The 16,209-nt window shown below is 34.0% G+C and overlaps 1 protein-coding gene across 2 annotated transcripts in view; it reads left to right on the forward strand.

The window, feature by feature from the left end:
* Kni (knirps) overlaps positions 1-16,209 on the forward strand; it is a 902,599-nt gene that overhangs the window by 258,123 nt on the left and 628,267 nt on the right. The window lies entirely within an intron of this gene.

Here is a 16,209-nt window from a genome sequence, read left to right on the forward strand (position 1 = left end):
GCCGTTAATAAAGTTATCGACAGTTCCTTCCTAAGTCCTCATGCAGACTGACGTGACGTTATGGAGCATCAAAAATACCTTACAATGCCTTGTTTTGAACTATTTGTTTGAGATTTCTATTGTTTTGACTAATATAGCCCCAGAGTTTGAACACATAAGGCCACACTTGTTTCAAGACTTGTTGGTAAAGCAAAATCTTCTTATATACTGACAGGGTTGAATATCTACCCAATAATCGACATATTTTGTATATTTTAGATTGAATTCTTCAATATTTTTTAACATGTAGCGTCTACCTAAGTTTAACATCAAGGAGAATGCCAAAATAATTTTGGCATTATTTTATATACTAGCTTATGTTGGATTATTTTGTTGGCGAAATTAATATACACTGATATAATTTTATTCATTTTGATACGTCATTTATTGCCAATCAAAATTTTAGTATTTTCTCATAGTATGATATTCTCTACTAGACAAATTATATAATTTTACTCTATAGAAATAGTTGCCAAATAGGAAAAAAATTAACTAAAATATATGGTGATCTTCCATAGTGATTTTGTTCAGTCTCACTTCCAAATCTGCGTCTTTTGAAAGTACTCAGAATAACTTATCTCATTTAAGTTAGTTAAACTGCACCCTTAATATGAAGTGTTAGATTGTGTGTTGTGTTCCTTCTACTGAGCACGGTTATACTTTTTGTTTATTTTAATAAATATACTAATTATAAACATTTTTTAAATTGCTGGATTGGATTTGTTGGAATATCTTAATAACATCCTGACGAAGTTGAGTCGTTGATGTGAAGGTTTCATACTAATAAAGAATTCCCTCCCGCGTACCAATAAAAAATTTCGATAAATTAAATGACAGAATCAACTTCGCAAAATCAACAGCTGTTGCTCTAATACTGGAAGTGCTTGTTCACTAGACGTTTAGATAGCTTTTGGTTGGTAAACCTGTTCTACACATAATACAAGTAGCCTTTTTCTACAGTTCTCTGGATATATACAATTCAATTTATACTTTTTGATGAAAAAGTTAAACACTCTTCATTGTATCATGCAAAAATCAAATTAAAATTTTTAAAGATTTCTCACGAACTTTATTTCGTATAAAAATGGATACTGGTTATATTTAGGCTCGGCTCATTATCCATCCACTTACCATTCATATAATTTTATCACTTTGAACTAAGGTCACTTATAATTACCAAACAGAACATCTCCCGATGAAAATTACGTTAAACATTAAAAAATACATCTAAAATTAAAACTTTTTAAAAGTTATATCGAAGTTATGGAATGCACTTAATGTATGAAAAGGAAACTTTATTTTATAATTATTTTATCTTTAGAGAAAGCTTTTTTCTTCCCAAGATCCTTCTGAAGCCACCTTGATACCATTAGATAGTTTTGCGGAATCTGTTATGACAGTATAATGAATGATATATGTCATATTCAACGCTTTTACTATTAAATAAATCTAGAAGTTGTTTTATCATCTACTTCAATCATATTGAGTCAATCAAAAATGTGGAAAACTCATAGATAATGGTGATAATACTCTAAATATAATATATTCTCACATCTTTGCATACAGCTTCAAAATTACAAACAAATTTCAAAACATATTTATACTTCACTACATAGTATAAAACAAAGTCGCCTTTTCTTTCCCTATATCCCTATGTGCGCTTAAATCTTTAAAACTACGCAACGGATTTTGATGCGGTTTTTTCCAATAGATAGAGTGATTCAAGAGGAAGGTTTATATGTATAATACATGCATAATATACTAAGGCAACATTGCTAATTTTAGAGGTTTCTAACGTGATATCGTAAATTAACCTATTTTTTAGGCTTACTTAGCAATTAGGAAAAACGCTGCCTAACCCTACGAGTTAGATCAAATTAATGTACTACAGTATTGTACACCATAAAAAGGTCTACAAAAAAGTCCGGGATGGTATATGTTTATCTTTTAGGGATAACCCACATTAACCATTTTTATTGTTTACTTTTTACGTGAGAAAATGGCTTATTTACGAAGCTATTTTAAGCAATACGGCATTACTACTTATCGAATTAAGTACCTTAAATACAGTGTGCAATTAATATAGATCAATATGGTTCCTTAGAGCATGTAAATTAAACAAATATTTTCGGAGATATTACAAATTTAAAATTTGCGTTTAAAAATGTGTAATGTAATAAAAATTGTATGAATTTAGATATTCCAAAGATAGCAGGAAATCTTCATAGTAAGTATAGGGGAAGAGGAATTGTTTTACTCCAAATTTAATGCGTGCAGGCCAAGGGCAGTAATGAATGAACCAAAAATACTGGATCGATTTTAATCATGTTTTCATTGAGTGACATAGGCATATATATTTTATGCCCGTGCAAAGTCGGAGCGGGCCGCTATGTTTTTATATACAACGTTCATATTTTTTCTGTAGTGTATTTAATTTAGTATCAGCATTGCACCCGTGCGAAGCCGGGGCGGGTCGCTAGTTCATAATAAACGAATAACTGTTAAATTAAGCACTCAGATGCCATAGAAAGGAATATATAACTGCTACGGCATATTTATTTTAGTTAAAATTGAAAAGAATAACAGTCACGTCATTATCGAAGGATTCTCGGAAAATCTATATTGTGCCGTTTTTCCTAATCCTATGACTCTTGCCCTAACATCTAACCTCCGATTCTTCTTAATCATTTCGCTGTCGTGCCGCCGCAAAAAATACTTTCCGCAAGTTGCATTACTTGCGTTTTATCATGAAAACAGCCATTCAACGTATTCAATAAATAAACCCAATGAGACAGTGTTATCTCCGTAGGAGATCTTCTTTTACCCCGTTATAGGATATTTATTAATCGGGCTTCGAAAATGTTCACAAGAAATACTCACTGTCTTCGCGACGCGCCTAGTTTACTGCGTTTCAATCGACTAAAATCCAAGGTTTTCTCAAATTATATATAAGGTGAATTTATGAGACTTAAATTGCGAGTTTAAATATGTATTTGTATTTAAAACAGAAATAAAACAATGAATGAAAAACCTTGATTATAAAACATCTTAGATTAGCAGATTTTACGATGGCCACGGATAAAAAATATATGTATTTTAAAGTCTCCTTTTCACCCACGAGGGTTTATTTGGACTGGACATACAGTTTAACGTGGACTTCGAACCCCAGAAGACATCCGGTCTTACCCGGTCTGGTTACTTGCGTTGCTGGGTTAATTTTGGTTTTTTGGGTCGGATTTTGCACTCTCGCCTAAGGACAAATGTTAACCAATCACAAACATAAACTTACGACCATGACCCAGCAGGATTTGAACCCACGACTATCATAACAAGTAGCAGGACCGTCCTGTCACCATTACCACTGCGCCAACCAAGCCGGCTGTTGTTTATTTAAGTATCTAGACATTAATTCATTTTATTTTTGCAATATTCTGCTACATATCACAAAAACACATTCTACCAAAACATGAAGGTTGTCTAACGAGTTTAGGTAGTCAGTTTTGTAGCACCAAAGAAAGCTACAGACCTTGAAAAGCCTTGAAAATTGATTGGGATTTAAAAATATCTTTCCATACCTATAAAATATTATATGACAATAATGATGAACATGAAATTATTTAATAACCAAGTATAATCGTTTATAAAAAACAAGTGACCATATTTTAACATTTGTGTGAGGAATATTAGATACAAATCCGATACAATAGCTCTGGGAAACGTTTAATGAGCTCTGATTAATCCCTCGTAAATATCAATGAGTGTGGTGCCATAAAATCGGACCGCTATTTGTCAAAAGTATAATGTCACCGAAATCTGGTCGCAGCACCAACCAGTCGGACGAAGCTCCTATAAATTATATTAATCCTTTTTAGTATTTGGAGCGTCATCTTTGCCGATGAATTATCGCTGTTTTGATTAATACGAGGAGATTAGCATGTTACGACCTATAGCTCGACGCTTGTTCAGCATAAAAAAACGTTCAAGACATTAATATTCGAGAAATATAATATCAAGCCGAAAATATAAAATATATATGTAGAAAAAAGTTTTAAAAATAACCGAACAGAAAGTATAGTAGAAGAATAAAGAACTGAAACGAGGTGTTATTGGAAATGAGATAACATCTCATACGAAACTTCACATTAGGAATGAGGCAAAATGGTATGGTATGCCAAAGACAAAGGAAGCTGTAAACCTTCAATTACAAAATGAGAGAAAAAATCTGCTAAGTGACTGCAAGTCGAAATATAAAAATGTATACAGGGTATCTATTGAGAAAGGTCATAGTTTTATTTCCATCGCCCCCACACTGCACTTATTACAGCTCCAAGGCGTTTCGTATATTCAATTATTCCACAATTTCCTAAGTATATACTATATATAATTATTTTCATTATTATAAGTTATCAACCAGAAAAAACCTCCAACTTCATCTTAACAAAGTCGAATTGTGGTTGAAAACGTGGCATATCAAACCAAATGCGACAAAATCTACCCATATGACATTCACCCTTTGCAGAAGAACATGTCCCTCAGTAAAATTGAATAATAATGAACTTCAGCGTTAAATATCTGGGAATGCATTTTGATCGACGCCTGACTTGGAGAAAACATATAGTGACAAAACGCAAACAGCTTGAGCTTAAACAAAACCAAATATATTGGTTAATAGGGCGTAAATCTAAATTATCATTAGATAACAAGGTTTTGCTGTATAAATCAATACTTAGGCCCATCTGGGCCTATGATTTTGAACTGTGGGATACTACTAGCAAATCTAACATAGGTATACTCCAGAGGTTTCAGAACAAAGTATAGCGAGTCATCGTCGATGCCCCATATTACGTGTCCAACAAACTGATTCATAACGAGTGTGATTCGAAGGGCTCTGAAAGAATATTAGTGCATCCTAATGAACTCGCCAAACAGTTAAATGTGCGCGATGACAGTGAAGTGCGTAGGCTCAAACGCAAACTACCATACGAACTCATTAATATAGACACATAGAGTGATTTAGTAATCTCTAGAATAAGTTAGAATAGTCATTAGAATAAGTTAGGATAGACTTTAAAATAAGTTAGAATAGTACCTAGAATAAGATTTAGATTATAAGTTGTACAGCAGATCATTTACTGAAGTAATGTTCTACATGTTAGGATGATTATATTATATAACAGAAATCAAACAATAATTTTTATTGCCCACGGGCAGATTATTGACGTTCCAAGGGATTAATTTTAAAAAATTATTATAAGTTAGTAGGAAGCTTTTTAAAAGGAAAATAATGATTCTTTGAGAAAAACTTGGACTGAAAGAATATTGGAAGTTTTTTCCGAGCATCATAAACAAACAACAGCATATAACGTAATCTTAATAAAAAAAACAAAGGTATCAATATTAGCCTAAAGGAAATATATAAAATATTTTAACACATAAAGGTTTGCTGCGCTTTACGTTTTTTTGTTTTTTTTTTCGTAGTTACTACTTGAGATCGGAGATACCAGGAGAGAGTTACATCTACTGCTGGATATTTATATTATTTTCCCGTAACGTACTTTACATCTAAATTTATCGAAATCGTGGTTGTCTATATATAAGATGTTCACACACTGATAGTTTACGGTTTATGGATTGTAATAATATCTTCACATGACGGGGGATGCAATTATGAGAAAATTATTTAGAAATGGACTGCAATTCGATATGGTGCTACAAACTTTTTGACTTATCTTATTTGCAATGATGATAACGGTTCAATCGCTGATACAGATGTTGAAGCGACTTGAACAGCAAATCACACGTAATGATTGCGTAAAATTAAATTTAAATTTGACAACAATTAGTCTACAGCTAAATGATGTTATGTTTTATGTCCAACAACGTTCATCTCTTGATCAAATCTCATCGATCTTTACAATTTAATCACTTTTACCAGCGTTGATCTTTGCGAAAACCATTTGATCGATTGGCTAGTCAACAACTATCGATAACTAAGACAATCAATCATTCACAACGACTGTCTTTGCTGCCAAAACAAATATGAAAGGCACGAAAATGTGTATGTTTATTTTGTTTCCTATTTAAAAAGATTTCTATTAGTGTATATTAGGTATCTAAAAAAATCATTCACGCTTTTTGTATTTGCGCCAATTGTTTTTTGTGTTTATAAATCAGGTTTATATCAAAAACCTTTTTGTCTTAAAGGTAGTGTAGGAAACATGTTAAAAGACAAAAGGTAAAAATAGAGTTTAAATATAGGAAAATGTATTGGTTAGTTAGAAAAAATCGTTACTAATGATATTACTAATAATATTTTGCAGACTTGGTGCCAACACTAAAAATACATTACTAATTTTTATAACGACGATTGGGAGACTATTTTTTATGTTATGTGGTTTTAATGTTATATATGTTATTTAGTCACGCTACGCATGAATTATTATATATTTTAACATTAATCTATTTCTACAAAAAACAAGTCATACAATAAACAAAAAAACAATAAACACAGGACCTTAAAGCAACAAACACAAGGAAAAAGAGTAGTGCTGCTGTTTGGACAGACACTCCAAAGAAAGATGCGCTTACATTACAACAAAAAAAACTAAAATTAATAAGGAATAATGGAATAAGGAATTAAAGAATAAGGAATATAGAAAAATGTAAAAATAAATCAGATATAAAAGCAATTTTTAAAGATTCCTCAAAGTCTAATGAAGGGAATTACTCTGTTAAGGCAATTAATAAGAAAGGCAACAAGAAGAATATAAAGGAAGCTAAGCTTCCTTCAGACACGGAAAAGGATGATTGTTTTTGTCTAGTGTGCTCCAAGTTGCTCCAAGTGCTAGTTGCAGAGATTACGTTAAATTCACTTCTGGTGTAAATAGTGTTTATGTATGCATGAACTCTTATAACGTTGTTATTTATATGAGGAGTCCCACAAATTTTGTTATGTTCTTGTTGCCATAACTCATATATTTTAATTTGTAAAGGTTTGTGTAATCCATTGTGTAGTCCAACAGGCATGGCCTTTGACTATGACTATTATCTTATACATGTTATAAAATTCTCATGTCACAATGTTCGTTCCCATACTCCTCCGAAACGGCTTGACCGATTGTTATGAATTTTTTTCTGAATATTCAGTAGGTCTGAGAATCGGCTACTATCTATTTATCTATTTTCCCTAAATGATAAGGAGTATCTACCCCAAATTTTTTTTTCAATTTTTTTATTATGTGATATTAAAAATACATACAACCCTAAATTTTCCCTTTTCCATCACCAACCCCTGCTTTTTAATAGTCATTTTAATAATTTTATCATTTTTATCCCGCTCGATAACATCAATTATTATCACTTGATAAGTTATCCTCTCCATGTGTCTACCGGTATAACTTCTTACTCAATAAACAGCACGGAGTAGCGACGACAACGAAGATGGTCTCCTATTTCTCTCAAACAATAAGCTCACACTTCCTCTGCAGTTTTCGGCTATTATTTGTGTTTATGCGTCAAGCGTAGTAGTTAAACATTTTTGCTACCTCAGTGTAACTCTCATATCAAATATATTGTTATTTATTTATTAATAGCTTATGTTATTGAATATAATTTATTATTAATAACTGATAAAATTATTAATTTTGAGTTTAATTCGTACGATCAGTTAATTAAGTGATTTCCATTAATTTCCCGCAAACAACGGCTATTGAGTTGTAAGTATAAATTATTTTTACACGTTCATTATTAAATCAAAAATTATTCCTTCTTATTTATAACGAAAATATTGTTGGGAATGGTGAAAAAACGAATTCGGTTAAAGTAAGATTTGGGAATTTTCTTTTGTGTTTACTTATAAGAGCTCCAACTTCTACATAATTTGTTTTTCACTATTTCTAACAATATGTATTTTCCATATAATTTCCATATTTACATGTATCTTTAATGTAATGAAAGATAAAATAAATTATTAATATAATAATTTTCATCATTAAATAATTCAATCAGTTCTATTTATGTGTATTTTGTGTCGTACATGGAACAACAATGCTAACAAAACGTAAAGGGGCCAATTTTGAGCCGTGATACAAATAAATCTAGAAGCATTCGAAATAGAAGAGCCCAAGACCCGAAGAATAAGTTCAGGAAGGAAATACTGGAGCGCGTGTGAGAATGGCGCAATTGCGTCAAGAACAAAACAAAGACGGGCTAACAAAAAATATTGTTGACGCTGTAGTATTAAGAGATTAATATTATGTAATGCATTAATGATTATTACTTAGAATAAATTATAATAAATAAAAAAAATAATGTTTGGTGTTTTGTTATTTTTATATTCCCTCATCGTTCACAACGCTCCATACCTTTTTCACTCATACCACATACTTACACACTTCCTATAAGTTGCCGGGTCTGCTAGTATAACTATTATATTATATGCTATTATATGACTTTTTTCTTTATAAAGTAAATTTAGTTTAGCTGTCAAATAAATAAAAAACTGATTTAAAATTAACTGTTTTCTAACATTTTACAAGATTCTGATCAAGGGACCCTGTTCTGCCCTACTAAAAGTTGAACAGTTCACAAAAAACCTTAGATTGCCGGAAACACGTGATTTTTTTCCACGCTCCTCAACATCAATTCATCCGAAATAAATTAAAATTTACCTCGTGACTTCATCGACCAACGTACGACGTTATCCAATCGACAACTGGGGTTTCCGAAAACAAGCGATCGGTTCCCGGAATATCGACCGTCGAAATCGAGCGGCGTACAAGGATCCCGATGCATTTTAAATCGAACCGAGCGCTATATCCGCCTGTCCATCTCACATCCTTTGACGAAACGTCGACTCTGTTTTGATGTGTAACGTAAACGAACACACAATGCACCCGATTGTTCTGAATCATTTATTATTTCATATTGATAAACATTCAATGGAAGCGCCCGAACATATTTAGTTAACATATCGGTGAGCCACGATGACTTGAATAAATAAATTGTATTAGGCGTGGTAATTAAATTTAAAGGTTTAGGGTAAAAATGATGTGGCTCGGTGAATGGAGGTAAATCGAAATGAAACAGTGGTGTTTACATGATGTGACCGTTATTTATTGACAATATAAAAAATGAGAAAAATACAAAGATAAAAAGGATGGCAGCGGAGTTACCTGTTGACGAGGCTTGGGCAGTCGATGGTGGCACGTCTTAACCGAACGAGGGTTGAGCACTGAATGACCGAAATACCCTTCAGTAATATCCCAGATAAACGTCTCGGGGTTGCCGCCAGCTATTCGGTGTCGGGTTCCAATTGGCACCCCGCCCGTGTTCAACATCTGGGATTATATTTCTGGGTATTTTGTAGACCGTTATTCCACGATGTAAAATTCGACATGCCTCAATTCGCTACAATACTCCCCTGCCAGAATTTTACATAAAATTACTTCAACAAAAATACAAAAATGTTTGCAAAAAAACATCAAATACAAAAAAAAACATATACCAAACAAAATGTGCTGTGTAAACTGGGCTTTGAAAAAATATGATAGTTCGAAACGGTTGTGATCTGGTACGGCTGTTGATATCTTCCGGTCCTACAGATACCGTTGCATCATCGTCGCTTTGGCACTTGAATGTGGTCCATCGACGACGTTGAAAACAAGCTATTCTTCAGACAGGGCTCCCGTAATCGACGCTGTGGGAGGATCGATTGTTCGACGACGTGGTAGCTTATTTTCTTCGCCGACGAGACGTTAGCAATTCTGGTACTTCGGCGAAGACATAACGAGTCTACGGTGACTGCAATCGGTACCTAGCTTCTGGAGCTGCTCTGTGACTAATCCGTAGTCACATACGTTAGGTTAATTCAGAAAAAAAACAAATAACGACGGTATCCGACCGAAGCTGCCCAAAGCCTTTTAAATCAAAATATCTGCCATTATGACGGAGACGGCGAGCGAAGGAAGACATTATGATTTAAACATAGCGCCGAAAGAAATGTTTAGCCGAGACGCTGATGATTAAGCAGTGATGTAAAAATATTCCAAAAGATTGTGAAATAAAAATTTTGACAAAAAAAAATTAAAAAATTAATTGGAAATAATGAAATTAATCGGAATAAAATGAAAATGAACCTTGAAGGTAAAATTGAAAAGGAATCGAATTAAAAATATTTAAAATTTTGAAACAAAAAAAATATAACGGTCACGTAAAATACACCATTTTCTACGTACCCTCCATTCACGAGTCCAAACCCAATTTTGCGAAAGATCACGTCGGGGTCACCACTTTAGGGTAAAAATGATGTGGCTCGGTGAATGGAGGTAAATCGAAATGAAACAGTGGTGTTTACATGATGTGACCGTTATTTATTGACAATATAAAAAATGAGAAAAATACAAAGATAAAAAGGATGGCAGCGGAGTTACCTGTTGACGAGGCTTGGGCAGTCGATGGTGGCACGTCTTAACCGAACGAGGGTTGAGCACTGAATGACCGAAATACCCTTCAGTAATATCCCAGATAAACGTCTCGGGGTTGCCGCCAGCTATTCGGTGTCGGGTTCCAATTGGCACCTCGCCCGTGTTCAACATCTGGGATTATATTTCTGGGTATTTTGTAGACCGTTATTCCACGATGTAAAATTCGACATGCCTCAATTCGCTACAAAGGTATTTTTTAAACTTGTCTGTTTTTTGTTAGAAGATTGATTTTGTTACAATGAAGGTATTAGATGCTTTCATAACATGTTATCAGCTCCAGAGCGTCATAATTTGTGGCGGTACAGAAAGCCATGGAACTGGTACGGAACAGAAGCCTCCCGGGACCAATCACCATTCGAACGGACAGTAGGATATCCATATGGTGGGCCGAGTACGCAAACACACGAAACAACCACATAATGCAAATCAAAAGAGCCTTGCTAGATTTGCAGAATACCGGCAGTGAAATATCACTAAAATGGTGTCGGAGAATGATAACGGAGGAAATGGTAACCGCGGACAGACTCGCGAGGGAAACCACCGGAAAGGAAGAAATAGGGCTGGAAAACTACGGATGGATCAGCACCAGAACCATCAATAGGATCAAAGAAGGAGAGGTAAAAAGAAGGTGGCAAATATATTGGGAGCAATACATTAAAGGAAGAACCCTTTACAAATACTGCCAACAAGTAGGGACAGGAAACATAGGACTGAGTAGAAAGACTGTGCAACTGATGACAGGCCACGGGAATACGCAAGCTTACCTTTACAGATTCAAACTGAAGGAGACCGGACTGCGATGAGATGGACTTTAGAAGACACTACGCATATCTTGGAGACATACGAAATTGGAAAAAGGGTAGATGCCCGAAACAGGCATAGGACAGCCAACGGGAACTACCAGCTAAGAAAAGTAGACGGAATAGTCGGTGAGGAAACTGTTACAAGGATCAACGTTTAGGCCGAAACGGTGATTGATTTTGAGGAAATGGATACCCAGAATGGCAGCCAAGAGCAGACAAATGCTGGCGCGCAAGAAAGTGGCCAAGCTATAGATCAGGGACTGAACATGACAGGGAACTAAGCGAATAAAAAGCGCAATAACGTCGCGACGGTACTTTCCGGGATTTATGTAGGAAAGACCAGCTCAGAGCTTTAACAAGTACCAGAGCCAAAGACAAATGGTCTACTATTTCAACATTTTATCATTATTTAACTTAACAACATTCATGTGTTTCCCTTCGATATTATTTTCATGACAATGGAAATTATATAAATTTAAACACATTTTTAATCTGCATTAGTACCCTACTGGGAAGTCCTTTTTATATATCGTACTTACCAAAACTACGTCATATTATTCAGTGTTTTCATATTATTTAACATAAATAAATTTTTGCTCATTATCTAAAAAAATAGTGCTACTAAATTATAGAATTGGTACTTACTCGTATTGTCTGCTGCTAGTTTTCCATATTAAGTAATAAATACATATATAAATTAATCCAGGAATAATATAAATTAATAAAAAAATCTTTTGTGCCATACGCACTTTCAACTGCTGAAATCATACCTCACAGATAGACTTTTAATGGTCAAACAGGTTGGCAAATACACTGACCTAAACCCAATTCAATCGGGTCTTCCGTAGGGTAGTGTTCTCGGCTTATTGTTATATCTAATATATACAGCTGACCTGCCGACCTCAAGAACACTACTGTTGCAACATATGCTGACTATACAGCGGTGTTATCATCATACGATAATCTAATATCAGCCACCAGAAACCTCCAACTTTACCTTAACAAAGTCGAATTGTGGTTGAAAACGTGACGTATCAAAGCAAATGAGACAAAATTTACCCATATGACATTCACCCTTTGCGGAAGAACATGTCCCTCAGTAAAATTGAATAATCATGAATTTCCGCTAGCATACAACGTTAAATATCTGGGAATGCATTTTTATCGACATTTCACACGGAAAAAACATATAGTGACAAAACGCAAACAGCTTGGGCTTCAACTAAATCATATGTATTGGCGGGTAGGGCGTAAATCTAAATTATTATTAGATAACAAGGTTTTGCAGTATAAGTCAATACTTAGGCCCATTTTGATCTATGGTATTGAACTGTGGGGAACTACTAGCAAATCTAACATGGCTATCCTCCAGAGGTTCCAGAATAAAGTACTGCGAGTCATCCTCGATGCCCCGTATTACGTCTCCATCAAACTGATTGATGACACCAGCACGATATCCCGTTAGAACCATAATGAGTACGATTCGAAATCATTCAGCAGAGCAATTTTGCATCAAATTGATGAATGTACGGTGGCCCACAAAAACAAATAATAATAGGTGTTTTAAATATATTAATAGAAATTAATTAAAAGCAATTTCCAGAAGCCAATGAATGTAGTGACTCTGCAGTCTATGCCGATAGTGCCATTCTCACTTAACACAATCCAGTAGCTTCATTTTTAAAGTTAAAAACCTTACAATGCTGACACCTAACATTCATTGATCAAATAGCAACGATTTGCTGTGAATTATAGATTAAGTGTTGATAATAAATGGCTACTTCTAATTCAGGTTATTCTAAAATATTAAAATATTAAACATATGCTATAAAATGCATCACTTGAGACAAAAAGCAAAACACATTAGAACCAAAATAAAACAACTATACTGGTTAGTCGGAAGATACTCTCAACTTGATCTAAAATCAAAGAGGTTGATCTACAATACAATTATAAAGCCAATTTAGACCTATGGGGTGCAAATATGGGGTTGCACTAAAAATTCAAATCAACTAGTCATACAGCGCTGTCAAAACAAGGTTCTTCGATTGATTACCAATGCCTATCGCTATGTAACCAATGAAGAACTGCACGATGGCCTGGAAATCAAATGGATTTGCGAAGTTATCCAAGATTTCACCTTGAAACACGAAAGAATATTACTAAACCATACTAACGTGGAAGCAATACAACTGCTGGACAGCGCGCAGAGTGTCAGGAGATTGAAGCGAACAAAACCATACGAACTTATATAAAGTGTAAACATTTAGTGTAAACTATAGCTATAAGTTAATAATTAATAAATAATTATAATTTTATAATTGGGGAATACATACTGATGTATTTTCTCGCACTCGTCTTGCTTGTTAATTAATCCAAGTACATAGGAAAAGTAGTAATAAACTAATTGTAAATTAAGATTGTACTAAGCGTATCTAATAAAGATGTTATAAAAAAATATGCTGTAAAATACATGTTAATATATTTAAAATATCACTAGAACAAGGGCATTAAAGCACACTAAGCTAATATTGAAGACAGAAAAGTATTTTTATGTTGTTGTCGATTAACAAAACATAACAATCATATCATTTACTTTTTCTGTTCATTGTACAAACCAGATCCGACTTCAATGACGACCATTGACCAAACGATCACCCACGAACGGCTTCTGAAAGATGACAAATTAAATAGGAGATATCGGTGGATCGCTACCGCTGTCAAGTGTCAAGATGATAACGGAGATACGGCCATTAACGACTTCCTTACCCAGACTATTTCTTGAAATTTCAAAGGACAACAATGAGACAGGTCCGCGCGCATCTTTGATCGACACTAACAGATACGATTTTATCATTTTTCCGTCCGAGAAATATGTAGAAGTTTATTCAGACGGGTTTGTGTATGTATATCCAGTTTGATTTATGCTTGTCGTGTCATAATTGTATCTTGTTTTGTTCGAATTATTATTTTTGACATTAGAGAACGTTATTATTGTCAATGAGGTCATCAATTTAGGGTTTCAATTATTTAGTTGTAAGAATGTCTTCGTTTTTCAGCAAAATTCTTTTTAACTTTGACATGTTCATTCCAATAATTGTTCAATGTGTATATCTTAGAATTGTAGTTTTTTTTATAAATTACATCTTACATTTTATATGCTTAGTACAATCATAAGTTACAAATTAATGTATTACTACTGTTCTATTGTTCATGCAACAATACACAAGCAGAGCGAGTACGGGATTAATACATCAGTATGTATTTCCCAAATTAAAATTAAACTAATCTACTTAAGCTAAAAGTAAGTATACACTTATGCACCAAACAAAAATCTTCGCGAGTTTTTATCTTCTGATTTCCTGCATGTTGTCCAGTAGCTGTCTTCGTTGCTGTGATTTAGCAACATTATTTCATGTTTTAAGATGAAATCTTGGATCACTTCGTGTATCCATTTGATTTCGAGGTCATCGTGCCGATCTTCGCTGGTTACATAACGATAAGCATTGTTAGTAAGTACTTAATCGTAAAACTTTGTTTTGGGTGCGTTGGATTAATAGTTGGTTTGATGTCTTAGTGCAACCACATTTTTGCACCATATAGGTACAAATTGACTTTATGATTGACTAGAATTGTAGTGGTGAGAATTTTTTACCCTTCAAAGTGTGGAAGTAATAATTTTTAATTTCGTACGCTAATTGTAGTGAAGGTTTTTTAAATTGTTAAAGCAGATGTGTGGTCTGAATGTAAAATTATTTATTGTTTCAGTAAATAGAATATTTTCACGAATATAAAAGTTTTCTTTCCAATTAGAACTCTTAGTGGCTCAACAATCTGCCCAGTGGGCTAGAGGTGCCCTTTACTCATTTTCTTTATCCATTAATTCCATTTAAAAGTGATTCAAAAATCGGTTATCTATATATAATCATCGCCAAATGTTAAATGTTTAACAGTTTGTTTCATTAATGCGCGTCAATACTATCCTTGAATATATTTGAATAATTAATTTGTTTATTAACAAAAGTATTAAGTTTTACCAAGTGACTTATTGTACATCTTTGTTCTACACGCGTTCCAAATCAATTTTGGTATCCATGGCTTGTCAGGGTTAGTGTTACTACAGTAGAACCATCTTTGCGCGAATACCCACCTTTGAGTGAATTTTTCACGTTTTTTCCACGTTTATTGAGAATATAACATCCACAAACCTGACAAAAACACTTTAAATCGACATTGCACAGTTCTACATTTTTGCATATTCCAAGGCATAATTAAAGCACAAAAACAAGTTCCAAATGATGTTTGATGCAATGTTGCTAACTGACAGACCTTATAAGAGAACAGTGCTACCACGTGAGATCATGTGCTATCATGTGTGAACTCGAAAACTAAGACCAATCTTGGCAAATGAACTGAAGATCTGAGTTCAGGGCACCAATTACCGTTAAGAATTGTTCTACAGTACACTCGTATTGGTAAACTTGCGTAAATGGTTAACAGAGCCGTACCTTGTCAAAAGAACGATGTTTTTTGACAGTGATCCAATAGTCGATCAACATCTGCATTTATGCATTTCGAAACCGTGTGGTATTTACAATTTTAATGTATAATAACTACATTCCGTGCGACATAACTTCTCATTCGAAGTGCAACAGCGTATCCTTTTCGTGCAACAGACTAACATTGCATTTTACCATATTTTTGGTCCTAGTTGATGGCTCCCCAGGTATAAACCGTATCTTCTCACGCTTGAGATTGTCACAATAGATTCACTTTTCATCGTTAATCGCAATAAACTACTGAAGACCCTTCATTATTGCCTGGAAAGCAATAAAATGTCCTTTCAGCCAGTTCTTGTAGTAGCCATTTTCATCATTTTGGAT

The sequence above is a fragment of the Rhynchophorus ferrugineus genome, unplaced genomic scaffold (assembly GCF_030347505.1).
Source record: "Rhynchophorus ferrugineus isolate W39M unplaced genomic scaffold, kcgeb_rfMv2 rfM10, whole genome shotgun sequence".
Taxonomy (NCBI): Eukaryota; Metazoa; Arthropoda; class Insecta; order Coleoptera; family Curculionidae; genus Rhynchophorus; species Rhynchophorus ferrugineus.